Raw genomic sequence first — 14,782 nt, forward strand, 5'->3', positions numbered from 1 at the left:
AATTAAATGACAAAATTACTTTCATTAAAGCACTATTCTATATGGATGTTCTGAATACTCTTTACAACTTGTATTGAAATTAAAGTTCATTCATGTATTTAAGAAATAGTTATTTAGCTCTTACCTAGTGCCAGGCACTGGTCTAGGTGCTGGGATATAACAATGAATAAAGGCAAGTTCCTGATATCATGGAGCTTGTATTCTTTTTTTTTTTTTAATTTTTTTTTTCAACGTTTATTTATTTTTGGGACAGAGAGAGACAGAGCATGAACGGGGGAGGGGCAGAGAGAGAGGGAGACACAGAATCAGAAACAGGCTCCAGGCTCCGAGCCATCAGCCCAGAGCCTGACGCGGGGCTCGAACTCACGGACCGCGAGATCGTGACCTGGCTGAAGTCGGACGCTTAACCGACTGCGCCACCCAGGCGCCCCATGGAGCTTGTATTCTAACTGGGGATGATAGACGATAAATTATGCAGTATGTCCAGTAATGACAAATACTGCGGAAAGAAAAAAGCAAATAAGAAAGCATGGAGAGGGGCGCTTGGGTGGCTCAGTTGGTTGAGCGTCTGACTTCAGCTCAGGTCACCATCTCACAGTTTGTGAGTTTGAGCCCCGCGTGGGGCTCTGTGCTGACATCTCAGAGCCTGGAGCCTGCTTTGGATTCTGTGTCTCCTTCTCTCTCTCTGCTCCTCCCCTGCTTGCACTCTGTCTCTCTTGCTCTCAAAGAAAGAAAGAAAGAAAGATTAAAAACAGCTGATGTTCATTAACAAAAAAAGCAAGCAAGCAAGCAAGCATGGACAGGGGATAGAGCATGACTATTTTGTAAAGCAAGGCCATGGGTAACAAGGTATCTGAGTAGATAGGAGACATTCTAGTGGAAGCCTGATTGATATGGGTGGGCCAAGCCAATAGGTGGAGGATATAGAAGTGCAGAGGCACTGAGTGCATGCGTGCTTGGCATTGGCAGCATCAAGGAGGCCAGAGTGGATGGGGTGGATTTTGAGGGGGGAAATAAGGCAGAACATAAAGTCAAACAGGTTAGCTGGAAGGTCAGATTCCATGGAGCCTTGATGGTCATAATGCAAAGAAAATAATGCAAAAGAAAAGTTGTTGGAAGCTTTGAGCAGAGATGATGTTCTCCTTCCTAATTAATAGCAGCCCCTGACCATATGTAGACAGTAGACGGTAGCAGGCATGAAGTGGGAGCCAAGAAGCCAGTATGGAAACGGTGAACATTTCAGGGGAAGAAGGCTGGCTCTCACTCCTTGGATGTCTGGCTGAGTAGTTCTTGGGTATGCACAAGCCCTCAGCTTTTCTGAAGGGTTTTTGTCTCATAAGATTTCTTCTGTGACATAAATGAAAATCTCATTTGGTTACTGTCTAAAGCAACTATGAACAAAACTACCAGCCATGGTTTGAAATTGTCTCCAACTTATTGCCTATGATGAAAAACAGCATTACAAAATTTGACAAAAATTAATCTTTCAATTTTATTTCCATCATTTAGTATATAATTCAGCCCTATTGAAGAGACATTTAGACTGTGAGAATATTAGCATTTAAATGATTTATATTACAGTCTATTATGCCTATTTAGGTCTAAGATTGAATTTGATTCTTAGGATGTGGGAACAAAGAGAACAAAGCATCTTAGATGATGAATTTGAAATTGTTGAATCTTTTCTCTGCAGGAGGTAGTGTTTCCTGTACGTAAGGTCAAGTGTGTCCTGGAAAGCAATGCAGAAAAAAGGACTTAACCTCCAAGAAAATTTATATCTAATTTTGAATCGCTCATGGCAGCGTTAAAAAGGAGAAATGAAAACAGAGTGGAAGAGGGGAGATTAGATAGCAGAGTGGATTGCTTCCTTGCCTTTGCCTCCTGGATTTTCATTCTTTTCTTTTATCTCTGCAGCCTTGAGGATTTATTGGCACCCATTTCATTTGTCTTTCTCCAGATTTAAAATTGAGGTGATGAGATGGAATATTACCTGTGTGCTTCGGAACATCCATGAGTGACATGTGATAGTTGCCTGGGAAACTAGAGATGAAATTCCACAGGCCTTTGAGATGCTTTACATTTGAGAATAAAGTTCAGCTGAAGTTGAAACAGCACACTGACAGTGAACATTGATCCCTCATGTTATCGGTTAGAATATTAGAGCTGCAGATGACAGAAAACCTCCAACTCAAAGCGGCTAAACCAACAAGGATATTTATTATCTAATATAACTGAAAGTCCAGTGGTAGGGTGGGCTCCAAGTGTTGTGATGAAAAGTTCAATATAATCAAGGATCCAGGTCCTTTTTATCTTTCTCCCCTGCTGTTCTCAGTTACTTCCTAAGGCTGCTTGGCCTTGTGTTTTCAAGATGGCTGCTAATGATCATCTGAGCAATATTAATTCTTATTAATTAATAAGAAAGGAAAGGAAGGGGAGACAGAAAATATTCCTTCTCCACAATGTGATTGAGAATACTTAATTCACATGTCCATCTTTAGACTAGGGAGAGGCATTATGTAACTGCTTAAAAAAATCAAAATCTCCCCTTGAGGGCTAGATATATTGTGACTGTCTGGACTAAAGGGGCTTTTAAAAAAATTATTTATTTATTTTGAGAGAGAGAGAGAGCAAGAGAGAGCAAGTGTGTGGGAGGGGCAGAAAGAGAGGGGGAGAGAGAATCCCAAGCAGGCTGTGTGCTGTCAGCCCAGAGCTTTACACAGAGCTGGAAACCCATGAACAGTGAGATCATGATCTGAGCCAAAACCAAGTGTCGGTCACTTAACTGACTGAGCCACCCAGGTGCCCCTAAAAGGGATTTTATTTAAGAAGAAAAGTGGGGGATTGTGTGCTAGGTGTCAAATATGTCATACAATGGAGGGGCAATGGTTAACAAGAGAGTCTATACTGAAAAAAAAAATTTCAAATTCAAGTCTCAGATTTTATTATTCTGCCCCTTGTCACAGTGGACACCTATTTCCATCATTAAGTATCAACATAGAAGAGAAGGGGAAGGAGTTTGGTAAGTCCAACTTTTCTCATTTCTACCGTATTTTGGAATGTTCCATTAAAGAGCATAGAAATGGAAAATTTAAAACCTAAAACATAAATGTAGTGTTAAGTATCCAACAGTTAAGATCAATGGATACTTATAATGTTATAATTGTAATCTGTTGCTTACATCTTCCTATATCCTGAATTCCTTATTTAAGTGGCTGATAATTTATGTCAACATCCATACTAACTATACCCATAGATATTAGTGAGCAATTAAGCAAGTCTTCTGAGACTTTTTCTTTTCCTTCTGGAATGATGAAAAAATTTTTGTTAAAAATAATTTCAGCAGATCAAATGAAAAAAAGTAGCAGATGAAGGCCAAACAACAGCAGATATATGACATACTCTTGTGTTCTTTGCAAGCTATTTATGAACATATTCATTTCTATTGCTCTATAATAAGTTACCTTATACTTAGTGGCTTAAAGCAATGCAGGTTTATTATTTTATGGTTTCTGTAGGTCAGAAGTCTGAGCATGTATAGCTGGGTTCTCTGTTCAGGATTTTACAGGGTTGCATTCAAGCTGCAACCAAGTATCAGTCACACAGTCATTCCCATCTGAGGCTCAGTGTTCTCTTCCAATCTCATTAAGATTGTTGGAGGAATCGATTCCTTGTAGTTGGAGGTTTGTCCCCTATTTTCTTACTAACTGTTGACTGTGGAATGCTCTTGGCTCCTAGGGGCCACCTGCCGTTCCTTACTAATGTTTACTTTTTTCCAGGCCAGCAGGAGCATGTCTCTCTGACTTTGAGTCTCTGACTTCCTATGTCTCTAACTTCTGGACTCAGATCCAAGGGCACATATGATTATGTCAGACCCACTTGATAATTTCTGTACCTTAAAGTCAGTTGATTGGGGATTGTAATTTAATGAACAAAATCCCTTCATAGTAGCACCTAGAGTTGAACAAGTGGAAGAAAGTGTGGGTACACCAGGGAGCTCCCCATGCAGGAAGGCTGAGCTCACAATAGAAGATCCAAATATTATTGGCTCAGCTCCTGAGGACCGAAAGCTAAATACCTCAGAAGAGCCCCCCTCCTTTCTATCTATACACAAAGCACCTCATTTTCTCCCATCCAAAAAAAAATTCAAAGAATTACCTCCATAGATTGGAAGGTTAGAATGAGAAAGCAAAGGAAGATATTGAAGAAATAATAGAATATCTGAGGAAAATGAGGAAGAATGCAATTGAGGATGTATGAGAAGAAGCAAAAACCGACAGGCAAGCATCCATGAGAGAGCTGGTGTCAGGGTTCTATGGGCTTGAGTTAAAGTTAGAACAAGAGAAAGCATTATAGGAAAAAGAAAGGATGGAAGAAGTCAGATAGAGACAACAGCTTTGAAAGTAACAATAATGATGGCGCTTGTGGCCATAATGGCTTTGAACAAGGCACTCTGCTTCTTTTTCGTAAATAATTTCCTGTGGCGAAGGAAGGCTGATGGCAGCACATATTTGTGTATATATCTTGATCTTGTTGACAGTATTTCTCAGCACTCACTTTGTTATGGTCTGGCTGCCGCTTCGAGGAGCCAGGCAAAGCAGATAATATTACACTTAATAAAAACATATGAAGGCCAAAAACATAGCTACCAACAAAAGAAATTAAAAATAGCCCAAGGTAGTCTTATAGCCTCCTTGCAACAAACCGTGTGGACAAGAAAGTGAGAATGTATATAGCTCAGTGTGGTTTTTATTCTGCTTTTTCTTTTTTAATATACTAACAAAGATGAATATAATTTAAAACAACTTCATAAATCCATATCCTCCAGAGCAGCAGTGGATAAAGAAAGATTGCATAATGGTACCAAGTGGTTCTTAGTTACTAAATCAGAAACGATCAAATAAACGTAATGACAGGGCTTGGCTAAGCCAAGACTTTCAGTAGTGTGTGTGTGTGTGTGTGTGTGTGTGTGTGCGCGCGCGCGCGCGCGCGCGCGCGCACGCGCGCGCAAAATCCAGCTCAGATGTATTCCAAATAGCCGTCCTTCAAGCAGACCATATGCATCTCTTTCAAAATAAATTACCAATGATTGCAGAAGTATTTCCTTTTTAAAAAATAAGAAACCTATGGTGAACCTGGGTGGCTCAGTCGGTTGAGCATCCAACTTCCGCTCGGGTTATGATCTCATGGTTCATGGGTTCGAGCCCCGGTCCGGCTCTGTGCTGGCAGCTCCCTCTCTCTCTTCCCCTCCCCTGCTCATGCTGTGTCTCTCTCTCAAAAATAAATAAACATTTAAAAAATTAAAAAATAAGGAACCTATAATATCACAAATACAGGAGACTTTATTTTGACTTCGGATTTTTTGATGTTCCTGAGCCTTTAGGTTTAGAAGGGCGGAGGCATTGGTTTAGCGTTCCTATGACACCATTTGTTAGTAGCAAACAAGATGAGCACATATGCTGGCTGCCCCGAATGTCCTTTATAAAGATTCACTTTTTTCTTTGAAGAGATCCTGTTGATCATGAGGTTATGCTGTTGACTCATTTTCATTTACTTGTGGGAATTTGTGAGGGTGCTACAAAGAAACAGGAGGAATTGAGAAGAAACATCTCCCTCTCTCACTGCCAAGAAGCTTCAGGGCATAGCAGAGGGATGATTCAGAATCCAACATTCTAGCATATCTGATGCCCATTCTAATTAGATGACTACTCGTTTGGGCTTCTGTAAGCCATCTTCCATAAGAATGAAGAGGAGATTTTCTGAGAATAGAGGCAGAGATTTGCAGGAGTGCTGGTAATGGCAGCCAAAGCTGGCAACGGTGCCAAGATTATTAGTCAAAAATAAAAGGCATAATTTAGGCTAACATTTAATTGAATTAATCAATCAGTTCATTAATTAAGTCACCCACACCGACTTCCTCTGGTATGTGCACCTACTTTTCCCCGTGGCTTCTAGATCTGATTCCTTGCAAATGAGTTACCATTCGAGGATTATCAGGCATCATTTCTCTCATTAGGTCCTAAAATTAAAAAAAAAAAATGCTTGTGCTCCATACCTCCTGTCTTTCAGGTTTAGTGTTTGTTACTAAGCCACCGAAGCAGTGACACTTCCGACATACATATGGCTGTTCAAAATGCAGTTTAGGGAAGCCCCCGTTTTCTGAAGTAGGTAGTGATATTTTCCATCACAGGGCACTCATTCAGCAGTCCTATACTTCTTTGGTTCAAGAAAATATGCTGTATCATTTTGCAAGTTATGACTGCAAGATACAGAAAGCAATCTCGTCAAGCTGATAGCTGATGTGTTCCTTCTGTCACTTGGACTTTATCTTAGTTGGATCTCCTCTGTAATGAAGATGGCATGGATGATTCTGGTTTGAAAAGGTTACAGTTATACCAAAGTCTACATACATATTTTCATCTTATTATGTCTCAGCCACACCGCTGTTAAATGAATTTTCCTGGGAGAATATACCAGGAGGACCAAGATCAGTGTACTAATTTATTGATAGCAGTTCTTAATATATATAAATTTTGAGGAAAATAAAGTGATTTAATGCATACTAGTATTCACTAATGCATAAGTAGGATAAAAGAATAGTTATTTCAAAATTGTTAAAAATCAGAATTTCACTTCAGAGTAATGATTACTTTAAATGTAAAACAGTAATGCCAACATTATACAAACTTATTCAAAAACCTGTGAATGTGAATGACTTGGTCATGTTTCTAGAGAAAGTTCTTATGAGTGACAGTTTTGTTTGTTGCTACATCTTCCTTTGACAAGCCATGCTTCCAAGTCCACATTAATGGGAAAAATAGGCTTTTTTGTTACATCTGGAATGCAGGAGTGAATGAAGAATCTTTTAATTAATTAGATTATTTTATTCAGATGCTTCCAGGGTGATTTTTATGATACCTAAGTAATCAGACTCAATCTAAATAAATTAATTCAATAAAATATTAGCCTAATTTTCACTTTAATGGAATCATTTCATTAATACTGTCAGGAGTGAGCTGAAAAGTTTCCAGACATTTTGAGAATACCAGCATGGTAACTGTGATCAACGGATTATGACTGACAGTGGAATTTACCCGGTTAAGGAAACTATGTTACTGGTATGGTAGAAAAGGGGTGATGATATTACTCCCTAATTTACTGAGAAATTAAAGGTTCCCCACATGCAAATACTCATCTTACTTTTTTTTTCATTTCTAAAATCATTCCTAGCTTCTCCCTCTATTTTCCATTTTACTGTCTCTGAGAAAGAAATAATCTTTTTTAACCAAGGCTAATCCTTATGCTCAATGTTCTCCTCATTCTTCTGTCTTCTCTAGGGCTTTGATTTATCAAATATGTCCTTTACAATTCTGTGTTGATCAATAAATCAATAGATAGGTACCTGGAAGAAAAAGAAATAGCATATGCATCTTTTTTTTTCTATATTCTGTTGATGGGGGTATGAAGAACACAAGATTTTTGTCAGACATAGTTAAACAGGTAAGTTAATTCATCTAGAAGTGATTTACATGTAAGCATTAAGCATCTATAGCTGTTAACATTACAGAAAGATAACCAGGCTTTAATGATCTCATGATAGAACATACAACTATGAAGTAATCTTGTCAAAAAATAATTAAATGAAAGGAAAAATTGATTTAGAGATAAACTTCAGTTCAAAATGCTAATTTAATGGAAATACAAGATGACTGATGAGCATGTTAAGTGCCTACAGGAATTCAGTCAGCACCTAGGTTCTTTTTTCCAACATTTAAATTGCCAGTGAAAAAACAAAATCAAGAGGGAGCCTTACAGATTAAAAAAGATTCAAACAATACATCAGCCAACTGCAATGGGTAGCCTTTATTTTGATCCTTATTTAAACAAGTATTAAGAAAAATCACATATATGAAACAATTGGAAATTTGAACAATAAGTAAATATTCAGTGATGTTAAGGGGCTAACGTAAACTTTGAAGTGATAACTGGCATTGATGTTATGTTTTCTTTTTTTAAAAGAGACAATATTTAGAGATGCATACTAATTTATTTAGAGATGATGGATTCTGGTTATGTGGGGAATTTTATGCATTCTCGTTCCATGTTTGAATGTCCCTGATAAACTACCTACTGCAATTAATAGAAGCTTAAGAGAAAGACAGTGGTTCGCTGAATAAGCAACAAAGACTGACTACCCTTTTAGCTGACTCCCTCATACTCAGTATTTGATCCATAAATTGTCCTGCATCAGTTTACTACTGCATCAGTACTGCAGTGATGAAGCCTCAGAGTATAGTCATAAGCACCAAATCATAAGGGCCTGGTTGATCAGACATAATATAATGTTATTAACTGAAAATAGGGGTTAGCTAAGAGATCTAGGATACACCTGTTCATTTGTTTTGTCAATACAATTCATTCTTACAAAGAATCGTAAACTTAGTGTCAGAAAATTAATTTGTTTTGTTTTTTGTTTTATTTGTTTTCTTTGTTTTTACCCTCTACACCATACTGCCTCCCATTTGCTACAGGAGAGATACTTAAGGAAAGAAGACTTAGATTTGCCAAAGATGGAGTTCAGTTTTCCAAATGCCTGGGGAAAAAACAAAAGGCAGAAGTTTCCTGTGATGCCTTTTTTTAGGGTGCTCTTTTGTGTGTGTGTATGTGTATTATATATATAAATTATATATATACATATAAATCATATATACAAGATAAATCACATATATATATATATATATATATATATATATATATATGTGATTTATCTTCAAATTGGTTTCTATACAACACGCAGCACTCATCCCAACAGGTGCCCTCCTCAATGCTCATCACCCACCCTCCCCTCTCCCCCATTCCCCATCAACCCTTAGTTTGTTCTCAGTATTTAAGAGTCTCTTATGGTTCTTCTCCTTCCTTCTCTGTAACTTTTTTCTCCCCTTCCCCTCGCCCATGGTCTTCTGTTAAGTTTCTCAGGATCCACATAAGAGTGAAAACATATGGTATCTGTCTTTCTCTGACTGACTTATTTCACTTAGCATAACACTCTCCAGTTCCAACCACGTTGCTACAAAAGGCCATATTTCATTCTTTCTCATTGCCAAGTAGTATTCCATTGTGTATATAAACCACAATTTCTTTATCCATTCATCAGTTGATGGACATTTAGGCTCTTTCCATAATTTGGCTATTGTTGAAAGTGCTGCTACAAACATTTGGGTACAAGTGCCCCTATCCATCAGCACTCCTGTATCCCTTGGGTAAATTCCGAGCAGTGCTATTGCTGGGTCATAGGGCAGATCTATTTTTAATTTTTTGAGTAACCTCCACACTGTTTTCCAGAGTGGCTGTACCAGTTTGCATTCCCACCAACAGTGCAACAGGGTTTCTGTTTCTCCACATCCTCTCCAGCATCTATAGTCTCCTGATTTGTTCATGTTAGCCACTCTGGCTGGCGTGAGGTGATATCTCAGTGTGGTTTTGATTTGTATTTCCCTGATGAGGAGTGACATTGAGCGTCTTTTCATATGCCTGTTGGACATCTGGATGTCTTCTTTAGAAAAGTATCTTTTCATGTCTTCTGCCCATTTCTCCACTGGATTATTTGTTTTTCAGGTGTGGAGTTTGGTGAGTTCTTTACAGATTTGGGATACTAGCCCTTTGTCTGATATGTCATTTGCAAATATATTTTCCCATTCCGTTGGTTGCCTTTTAGTTTTGTTGATTGTTTCCTTTGCAGTGCAGAAGCTTTTTATCTTGTTGAAGTCCCAATAGTTCATTTTTGCTTTTAATTCCCTTGCCTTTGGAGATGTGTCAAGTAAGAAATTGCTGTGGCTGAGGTCAGAGAGGTTTTCTCCTGCTTTCTCCTGTAGGGTTTTCATGGTTTCCTGTCTCACATTCAGGTTCTTTTTTTTTATTTAAAAAAAAATTTTTTTTCAACGTTTATTTATTTTTGGGACAGAGAGAGACAGAGCATGAACGGGGGAGGGGCAGAGAGAGAGGGAGACACAGAATCGGAAACAGGCTCCAGGCTCTGAGCCATCAGCCCAGAGCCTGACGCGGGGCTCGAACTCACAGACCGCGAGATCGTGACCTGGCTGAAGTCGGACGCTTAACCGACTGCGCCACCCAGGCGCCCCTCATTCAAGTTCTTTATCCATTTTGAGTTTGCTTTTGTGAATGGTGTAAGAAAGTGGTCTAGTTTCATTCTTCTGCATGTTGCTGTCCAGTTCTCCCAGCACCATTTGTTAAAGAGACTGTCTTTTTTCCATTGGATATTCTTTCCTGCTTTGTCAAAGATTAGTTGGCCATACTTTTGTGGGTCCAATTATGGAGTCTCTATTCTATTCCATTGGTTTATGTGTCTGTTTTTGTTCCAATACCATACTGTCTTGATGATTACAGCTTTGTAGTAGAGGCTAATATCTGGGATTGTGATGCCTCCTGCTTTGGTCTTCTTCAATATTACTTTGGCTATTCGGGGTCTTTAGTGGTGCCATACAAATTTTAGGATTGCTTGTTCTAGCTTCAAGAAGAATGCTGGTACAATTTTGATTGGGATTGCATTGAGTATGTAGATTGCTTTGGGTAGTATTGACGTTTTAACAATATTTATTCTTCCAAACCATGAGCATGAAATGTTTTTCCATTTCTTTGTATCTTCTTCAATTTCCTTCATAAGCTTTCTATGGTTTCCAGCATACAGATCTTTTACATCTTTGGTTAGGTTTATTCCTAGGTATTTTATGCTTGTTGGTGCAATCGTGAATGGGATCAGTTTCTTTATTTGTCTTTCTGTTGCTTCATTATTGGTGTATAAAAATGGAACTGATTTCTGTACATTAATTTTGTATCCTGCAACTTTGCTGAATTCCTGTATCAGTTCTAGCACACTTTTGGTGGAGTCTATCAGATTTTCCATGTATAGTATCATGTCATCTGCAAAAAGCAAAAGCTTGACTTCATCTTTGCCAATTTTGATGCCTTTGATTTCCTTTTGTTGTCTGATTGCTGATGGTAGAACTTCCAACACTATGTTAAACAACAGCGGTGAGAGTGGACATCCTGTCGAGTTCCTGATCTCAGGGAGAAAGCTGTCAGTTTTTCCCCATTGAGGATGATATTAGCTGTGGGCTTTTCATAAATGGCTTTTATGATGTTTAAGTATGTTCCTTCTATCCCGACTTTCTCGAGGGTTTTTATTAAGCAAGGATGCTGAATTTTGTCAAATGCTTTTTCTGCATCAATTGACAGGATCATATCGTTCTTATCTTTTCTTTTGTTAATGTGATGTATCACATTATTTGAATTGCGAATGTTGAACCAGCCCTGCATCCCAGGAATGAATCCCACTTGATCATGGTGAATAATTCTTTTTATATGCTGTTGAATTTGATTTGCTAGTATCTTGTTGAGAATTTTTGCATCCATATTCATCAGGGATATTGGCCTGTAGTTCTCTTTTGTTGCTGGGTCTCTGGCTTGGGAATCAAGATAATTCTGGCTTCATAGAATGAGTCTGGAAATTTTCCTTCCCTTTCTATTTTTTGGAATAGCTTGAGAAGGATAGGTATTATCTCTGCTTTAAATGTCTGGTAGAATTGCCCAGGGAAGCCATCTGGTCCTGGACTCTTATTTGTTGGGAGATTTTTGATAATTGATTAAATTTCTTCACTGGTTATGGGTCTGTTCAAATTTTCTATTTCTTCCCATTTGAGTTTTGGAAGTAGGTGGGTGCTTAGGAATTTGTCCATTTCTTCCAGGTTGTCCAGTTTGTTGGCATTAATTTTTCATAGTATTCCCTGATAATTGCTTGTATTTCTGAGGGATTGGTTGTAATAATTCCATTTTCATTAGTGAGTTTATTTATTTGGGTCCTCTCCCTTTTCTTTTTGGGAAGCCTGGCTAGAGGTTTATCAATTTTGTTTATTTTTTAAAAAACCAACTCTTGGTTTCGTTGATCTGCTCTACTGTTTTTTTTTTTCATTTTTTTGTTTTGTTTTTAGAATCTATATTGTTTATTTCTGCTCTGATCTTTATTATTTCTCTTTTTCTGCTGGGTTTGGGGTGTTTTTGCTGTTCTGCTTCTAGTTCCTTTAGGTGTGCTGTTAGATTTTGTATTTGGGATTTTTCTTGTTTCTTGAGATAGGCCTAAATTACAATGTATTTCCTCTCGGGACTGCCTTGGCTGCATCCCAAAGGGTTTGGATTGTTGTATTTTCATTTTCATTTGTTTCCATATATCTTTTAATTCCTTCTCTAACTTCCTGATTGACCCATTCATTATTTAGTAGGATGTTCTTTAACCTCCATGCTTTTGGAGGTTTTCCAGACTTTTTCCTGTGGTTGATTTCAAGTTTCATAGCATTGTGATCTGAAAGCGCATGGTATGATCTCAATTCTTTTATACTTATGAAGGGCTGTTTTGTGACCCAGTATGTAATCTATCTTGGAGAATATTCCATGTGCACTTGAGAAGAAAGTATATTCTGTTGCGTTGGGATGGAGAGTTCTAAATATATCTGCCAAGTCCATCTGATCCAATGTATCATTCAGGGCGCTTGTTTATTTATTGATTCTCTGTCTAGATGATCTATCCATTGTTGTAAGCGGAGTATTAAAGTCTCCTGCAATTACCACATTCTTATCAATAAGGTTGCTTATGTTTGTGATTGTGTTATATATTTGTGCACTTTTTTTTTTTTTTTTTTTTTTTTTTTTAACGTTTTTTTATTTATTTTTGGGACAGAGAGAGACAGAGCATGAACGGGGGAGGGGCAGAGAGAGAGGGAGACACAGAATCGGAGACAGGCTCCAGGCTCCGAGCCATCAGCCCAGAGCCCGACGTGGGGCTCGAACTCACAGACCGTGAGATCGTGACCTGGCTGAAGTCGGACGCTCAACCGACTGCGCCACCCAGGCGCCCCGTGTGCACTTTTGAATTCAGTGCATAGATGTTTACAATTGTTAGCTCTTACTGGTAGATAGACCCTGTAATTATTATATAATGCCTTCTTTCATCTCTTGTTACAGCCTTTAATTTAAAGTCTAGTTTGTCTGATATAAGTATGGCTACTCCAGCTTTCTTTTGCCTTCCAGTAGCATGATAGATAGTTCTCCATTCCCTCACTTTCAATCTGAAGGTTTCCTCAGGTCTAAAATGAGTCTGTCATAGACAGAAAATAGATGGGTCTTGGTTTTTTTAATTTTTTTTTAAACATTTATTTTTGAGACAGAGACAGAGCATGAATGGGGGAGGGTCAGAGAGAGAGGGAGGCACAGAATCCGAAGCAGGCTCCAGGCTCTGAGCTGTCAGCACAGAGCCTGATGTGGGGCTCAAACTCACGGACTGTGAGATCATGACCAGAGCTGAAGGTGGGTGTTTAACCAACTGAGCCACTCAGGCGCCCCAGGTCTTGTTTTTTTTTTTTTTTTTTACCCATTCTGATACCCTATGTCTTTGGTTCGAGCATTTAGTCCATTTACATTCAGTATTATTATTGAAAGATATGAGTTTAGAGTCATTGTGACATCTGTAGGTTTCATGCTTGTAGTGGTGTCTCTGGTAGTTTGTGGTTCTTGCAACATTTCACTCACAGAATCCCCCTAAGATCTCTTGTAGGGGTGGTTTAGTGGTGATGAATTCCTTCAGTTTTTGTTTGTTTGGAAAACCTTTATCTCTCCTTCTATTCTGAATGACAGACTTGCTGGATAAAGGATTCTTGGCTGTATATTTTTTCTGTTCATCACACTGAAGATTTCCTGCCATTCCTTTCTGGCCTGCCAAGTTTCAGTAGATAGGTCTGCTACTAACCTTGTGTGTCTACCTTTATATGTTAAGGCCCGTTTATCCTGATCTGCTTTCAGAATTCTCTTTATCCTTGTATTTTGCCAGTTTCACTATGATATGTCGTGCAGAAGATCGATTCAAATTACATCTGAAGGGAGTTCTGTGTACCTCTTGGATTTCAATGCATTTCCTTCCCCAGATCAGGGAAGTTCTCAGCTATGATTTGTTCAAGTACACCTTCAGCCCCTTTCTCTCTCTCTTCTTCTTCTAGAATTCCTATGATATGGATATTGTCCCATTTGATTGCATTACTTAGTTCTCTAATTCTCCCCTTATACCCCTGGATTTTTTTTTATCTTTTTCTCAGCTTCCTCATTTTCCATAATTTTATCTTCTAATTCACCTATTCTCCCCTCTGCCTCTTCAATCCGTGCTGTGGCCACCTCCATTTTATTTTGCACGTCATTTATAGCATTTTTTAATTCCTCATGACTATTTTTTAGTCCCTTGATCTCTGTAGCAATAGATTCTTTGGTGTCTTCTATGCTTTTTTCAAGCCCAGCAATTAATTTTGTGACAATTGTTCTAAATTCTTGTTTAGTTATATTGCTTAAATCGGTTTGGTCAATTCTTTAGCTGTCGTTACTTCCTGGAATTTCTTTTGGGGAGAATTCTTCCATTTCATCATTTTGGCTAGTTTTCTGTCCCTTATGCATTTTAAAAGCTTGTTGTGTGCTCTGCACCTGTGAGTACTGCTATATTAAAGGAGGGTCATACACTGTCCAGAGCTTGGCCCTTCAGAAGGTGTTTTTTAGATTGTTATTTGCTGTCTGTTGTTGTGACTTTGGTAATTTTATTACCCTACTTGTGATATTTTGGACCTTCCACCAGGTATGCTTTGATTTGTTCCTTGGAGTAGCCCTGTAAAGGAAAACAGATAGACAAACAGGAGACAAAAACACAAAACACACAAATAACACAAACAAATAAACAAAA

Source organism: Prionailurus viverrinus, chromosome C2, assembly GCF_022837055.1.
Source record: "Prionailurus viverrinus isolate Anna chromosome C2, UM_Priviv_1.0, whole genome shotgun sequence".
NCBI lineage: Eukaryota > Metazoa > Chordata > Mammalia > Carnivora > Felidae > Prionailurus > Prionailurus viverrinus.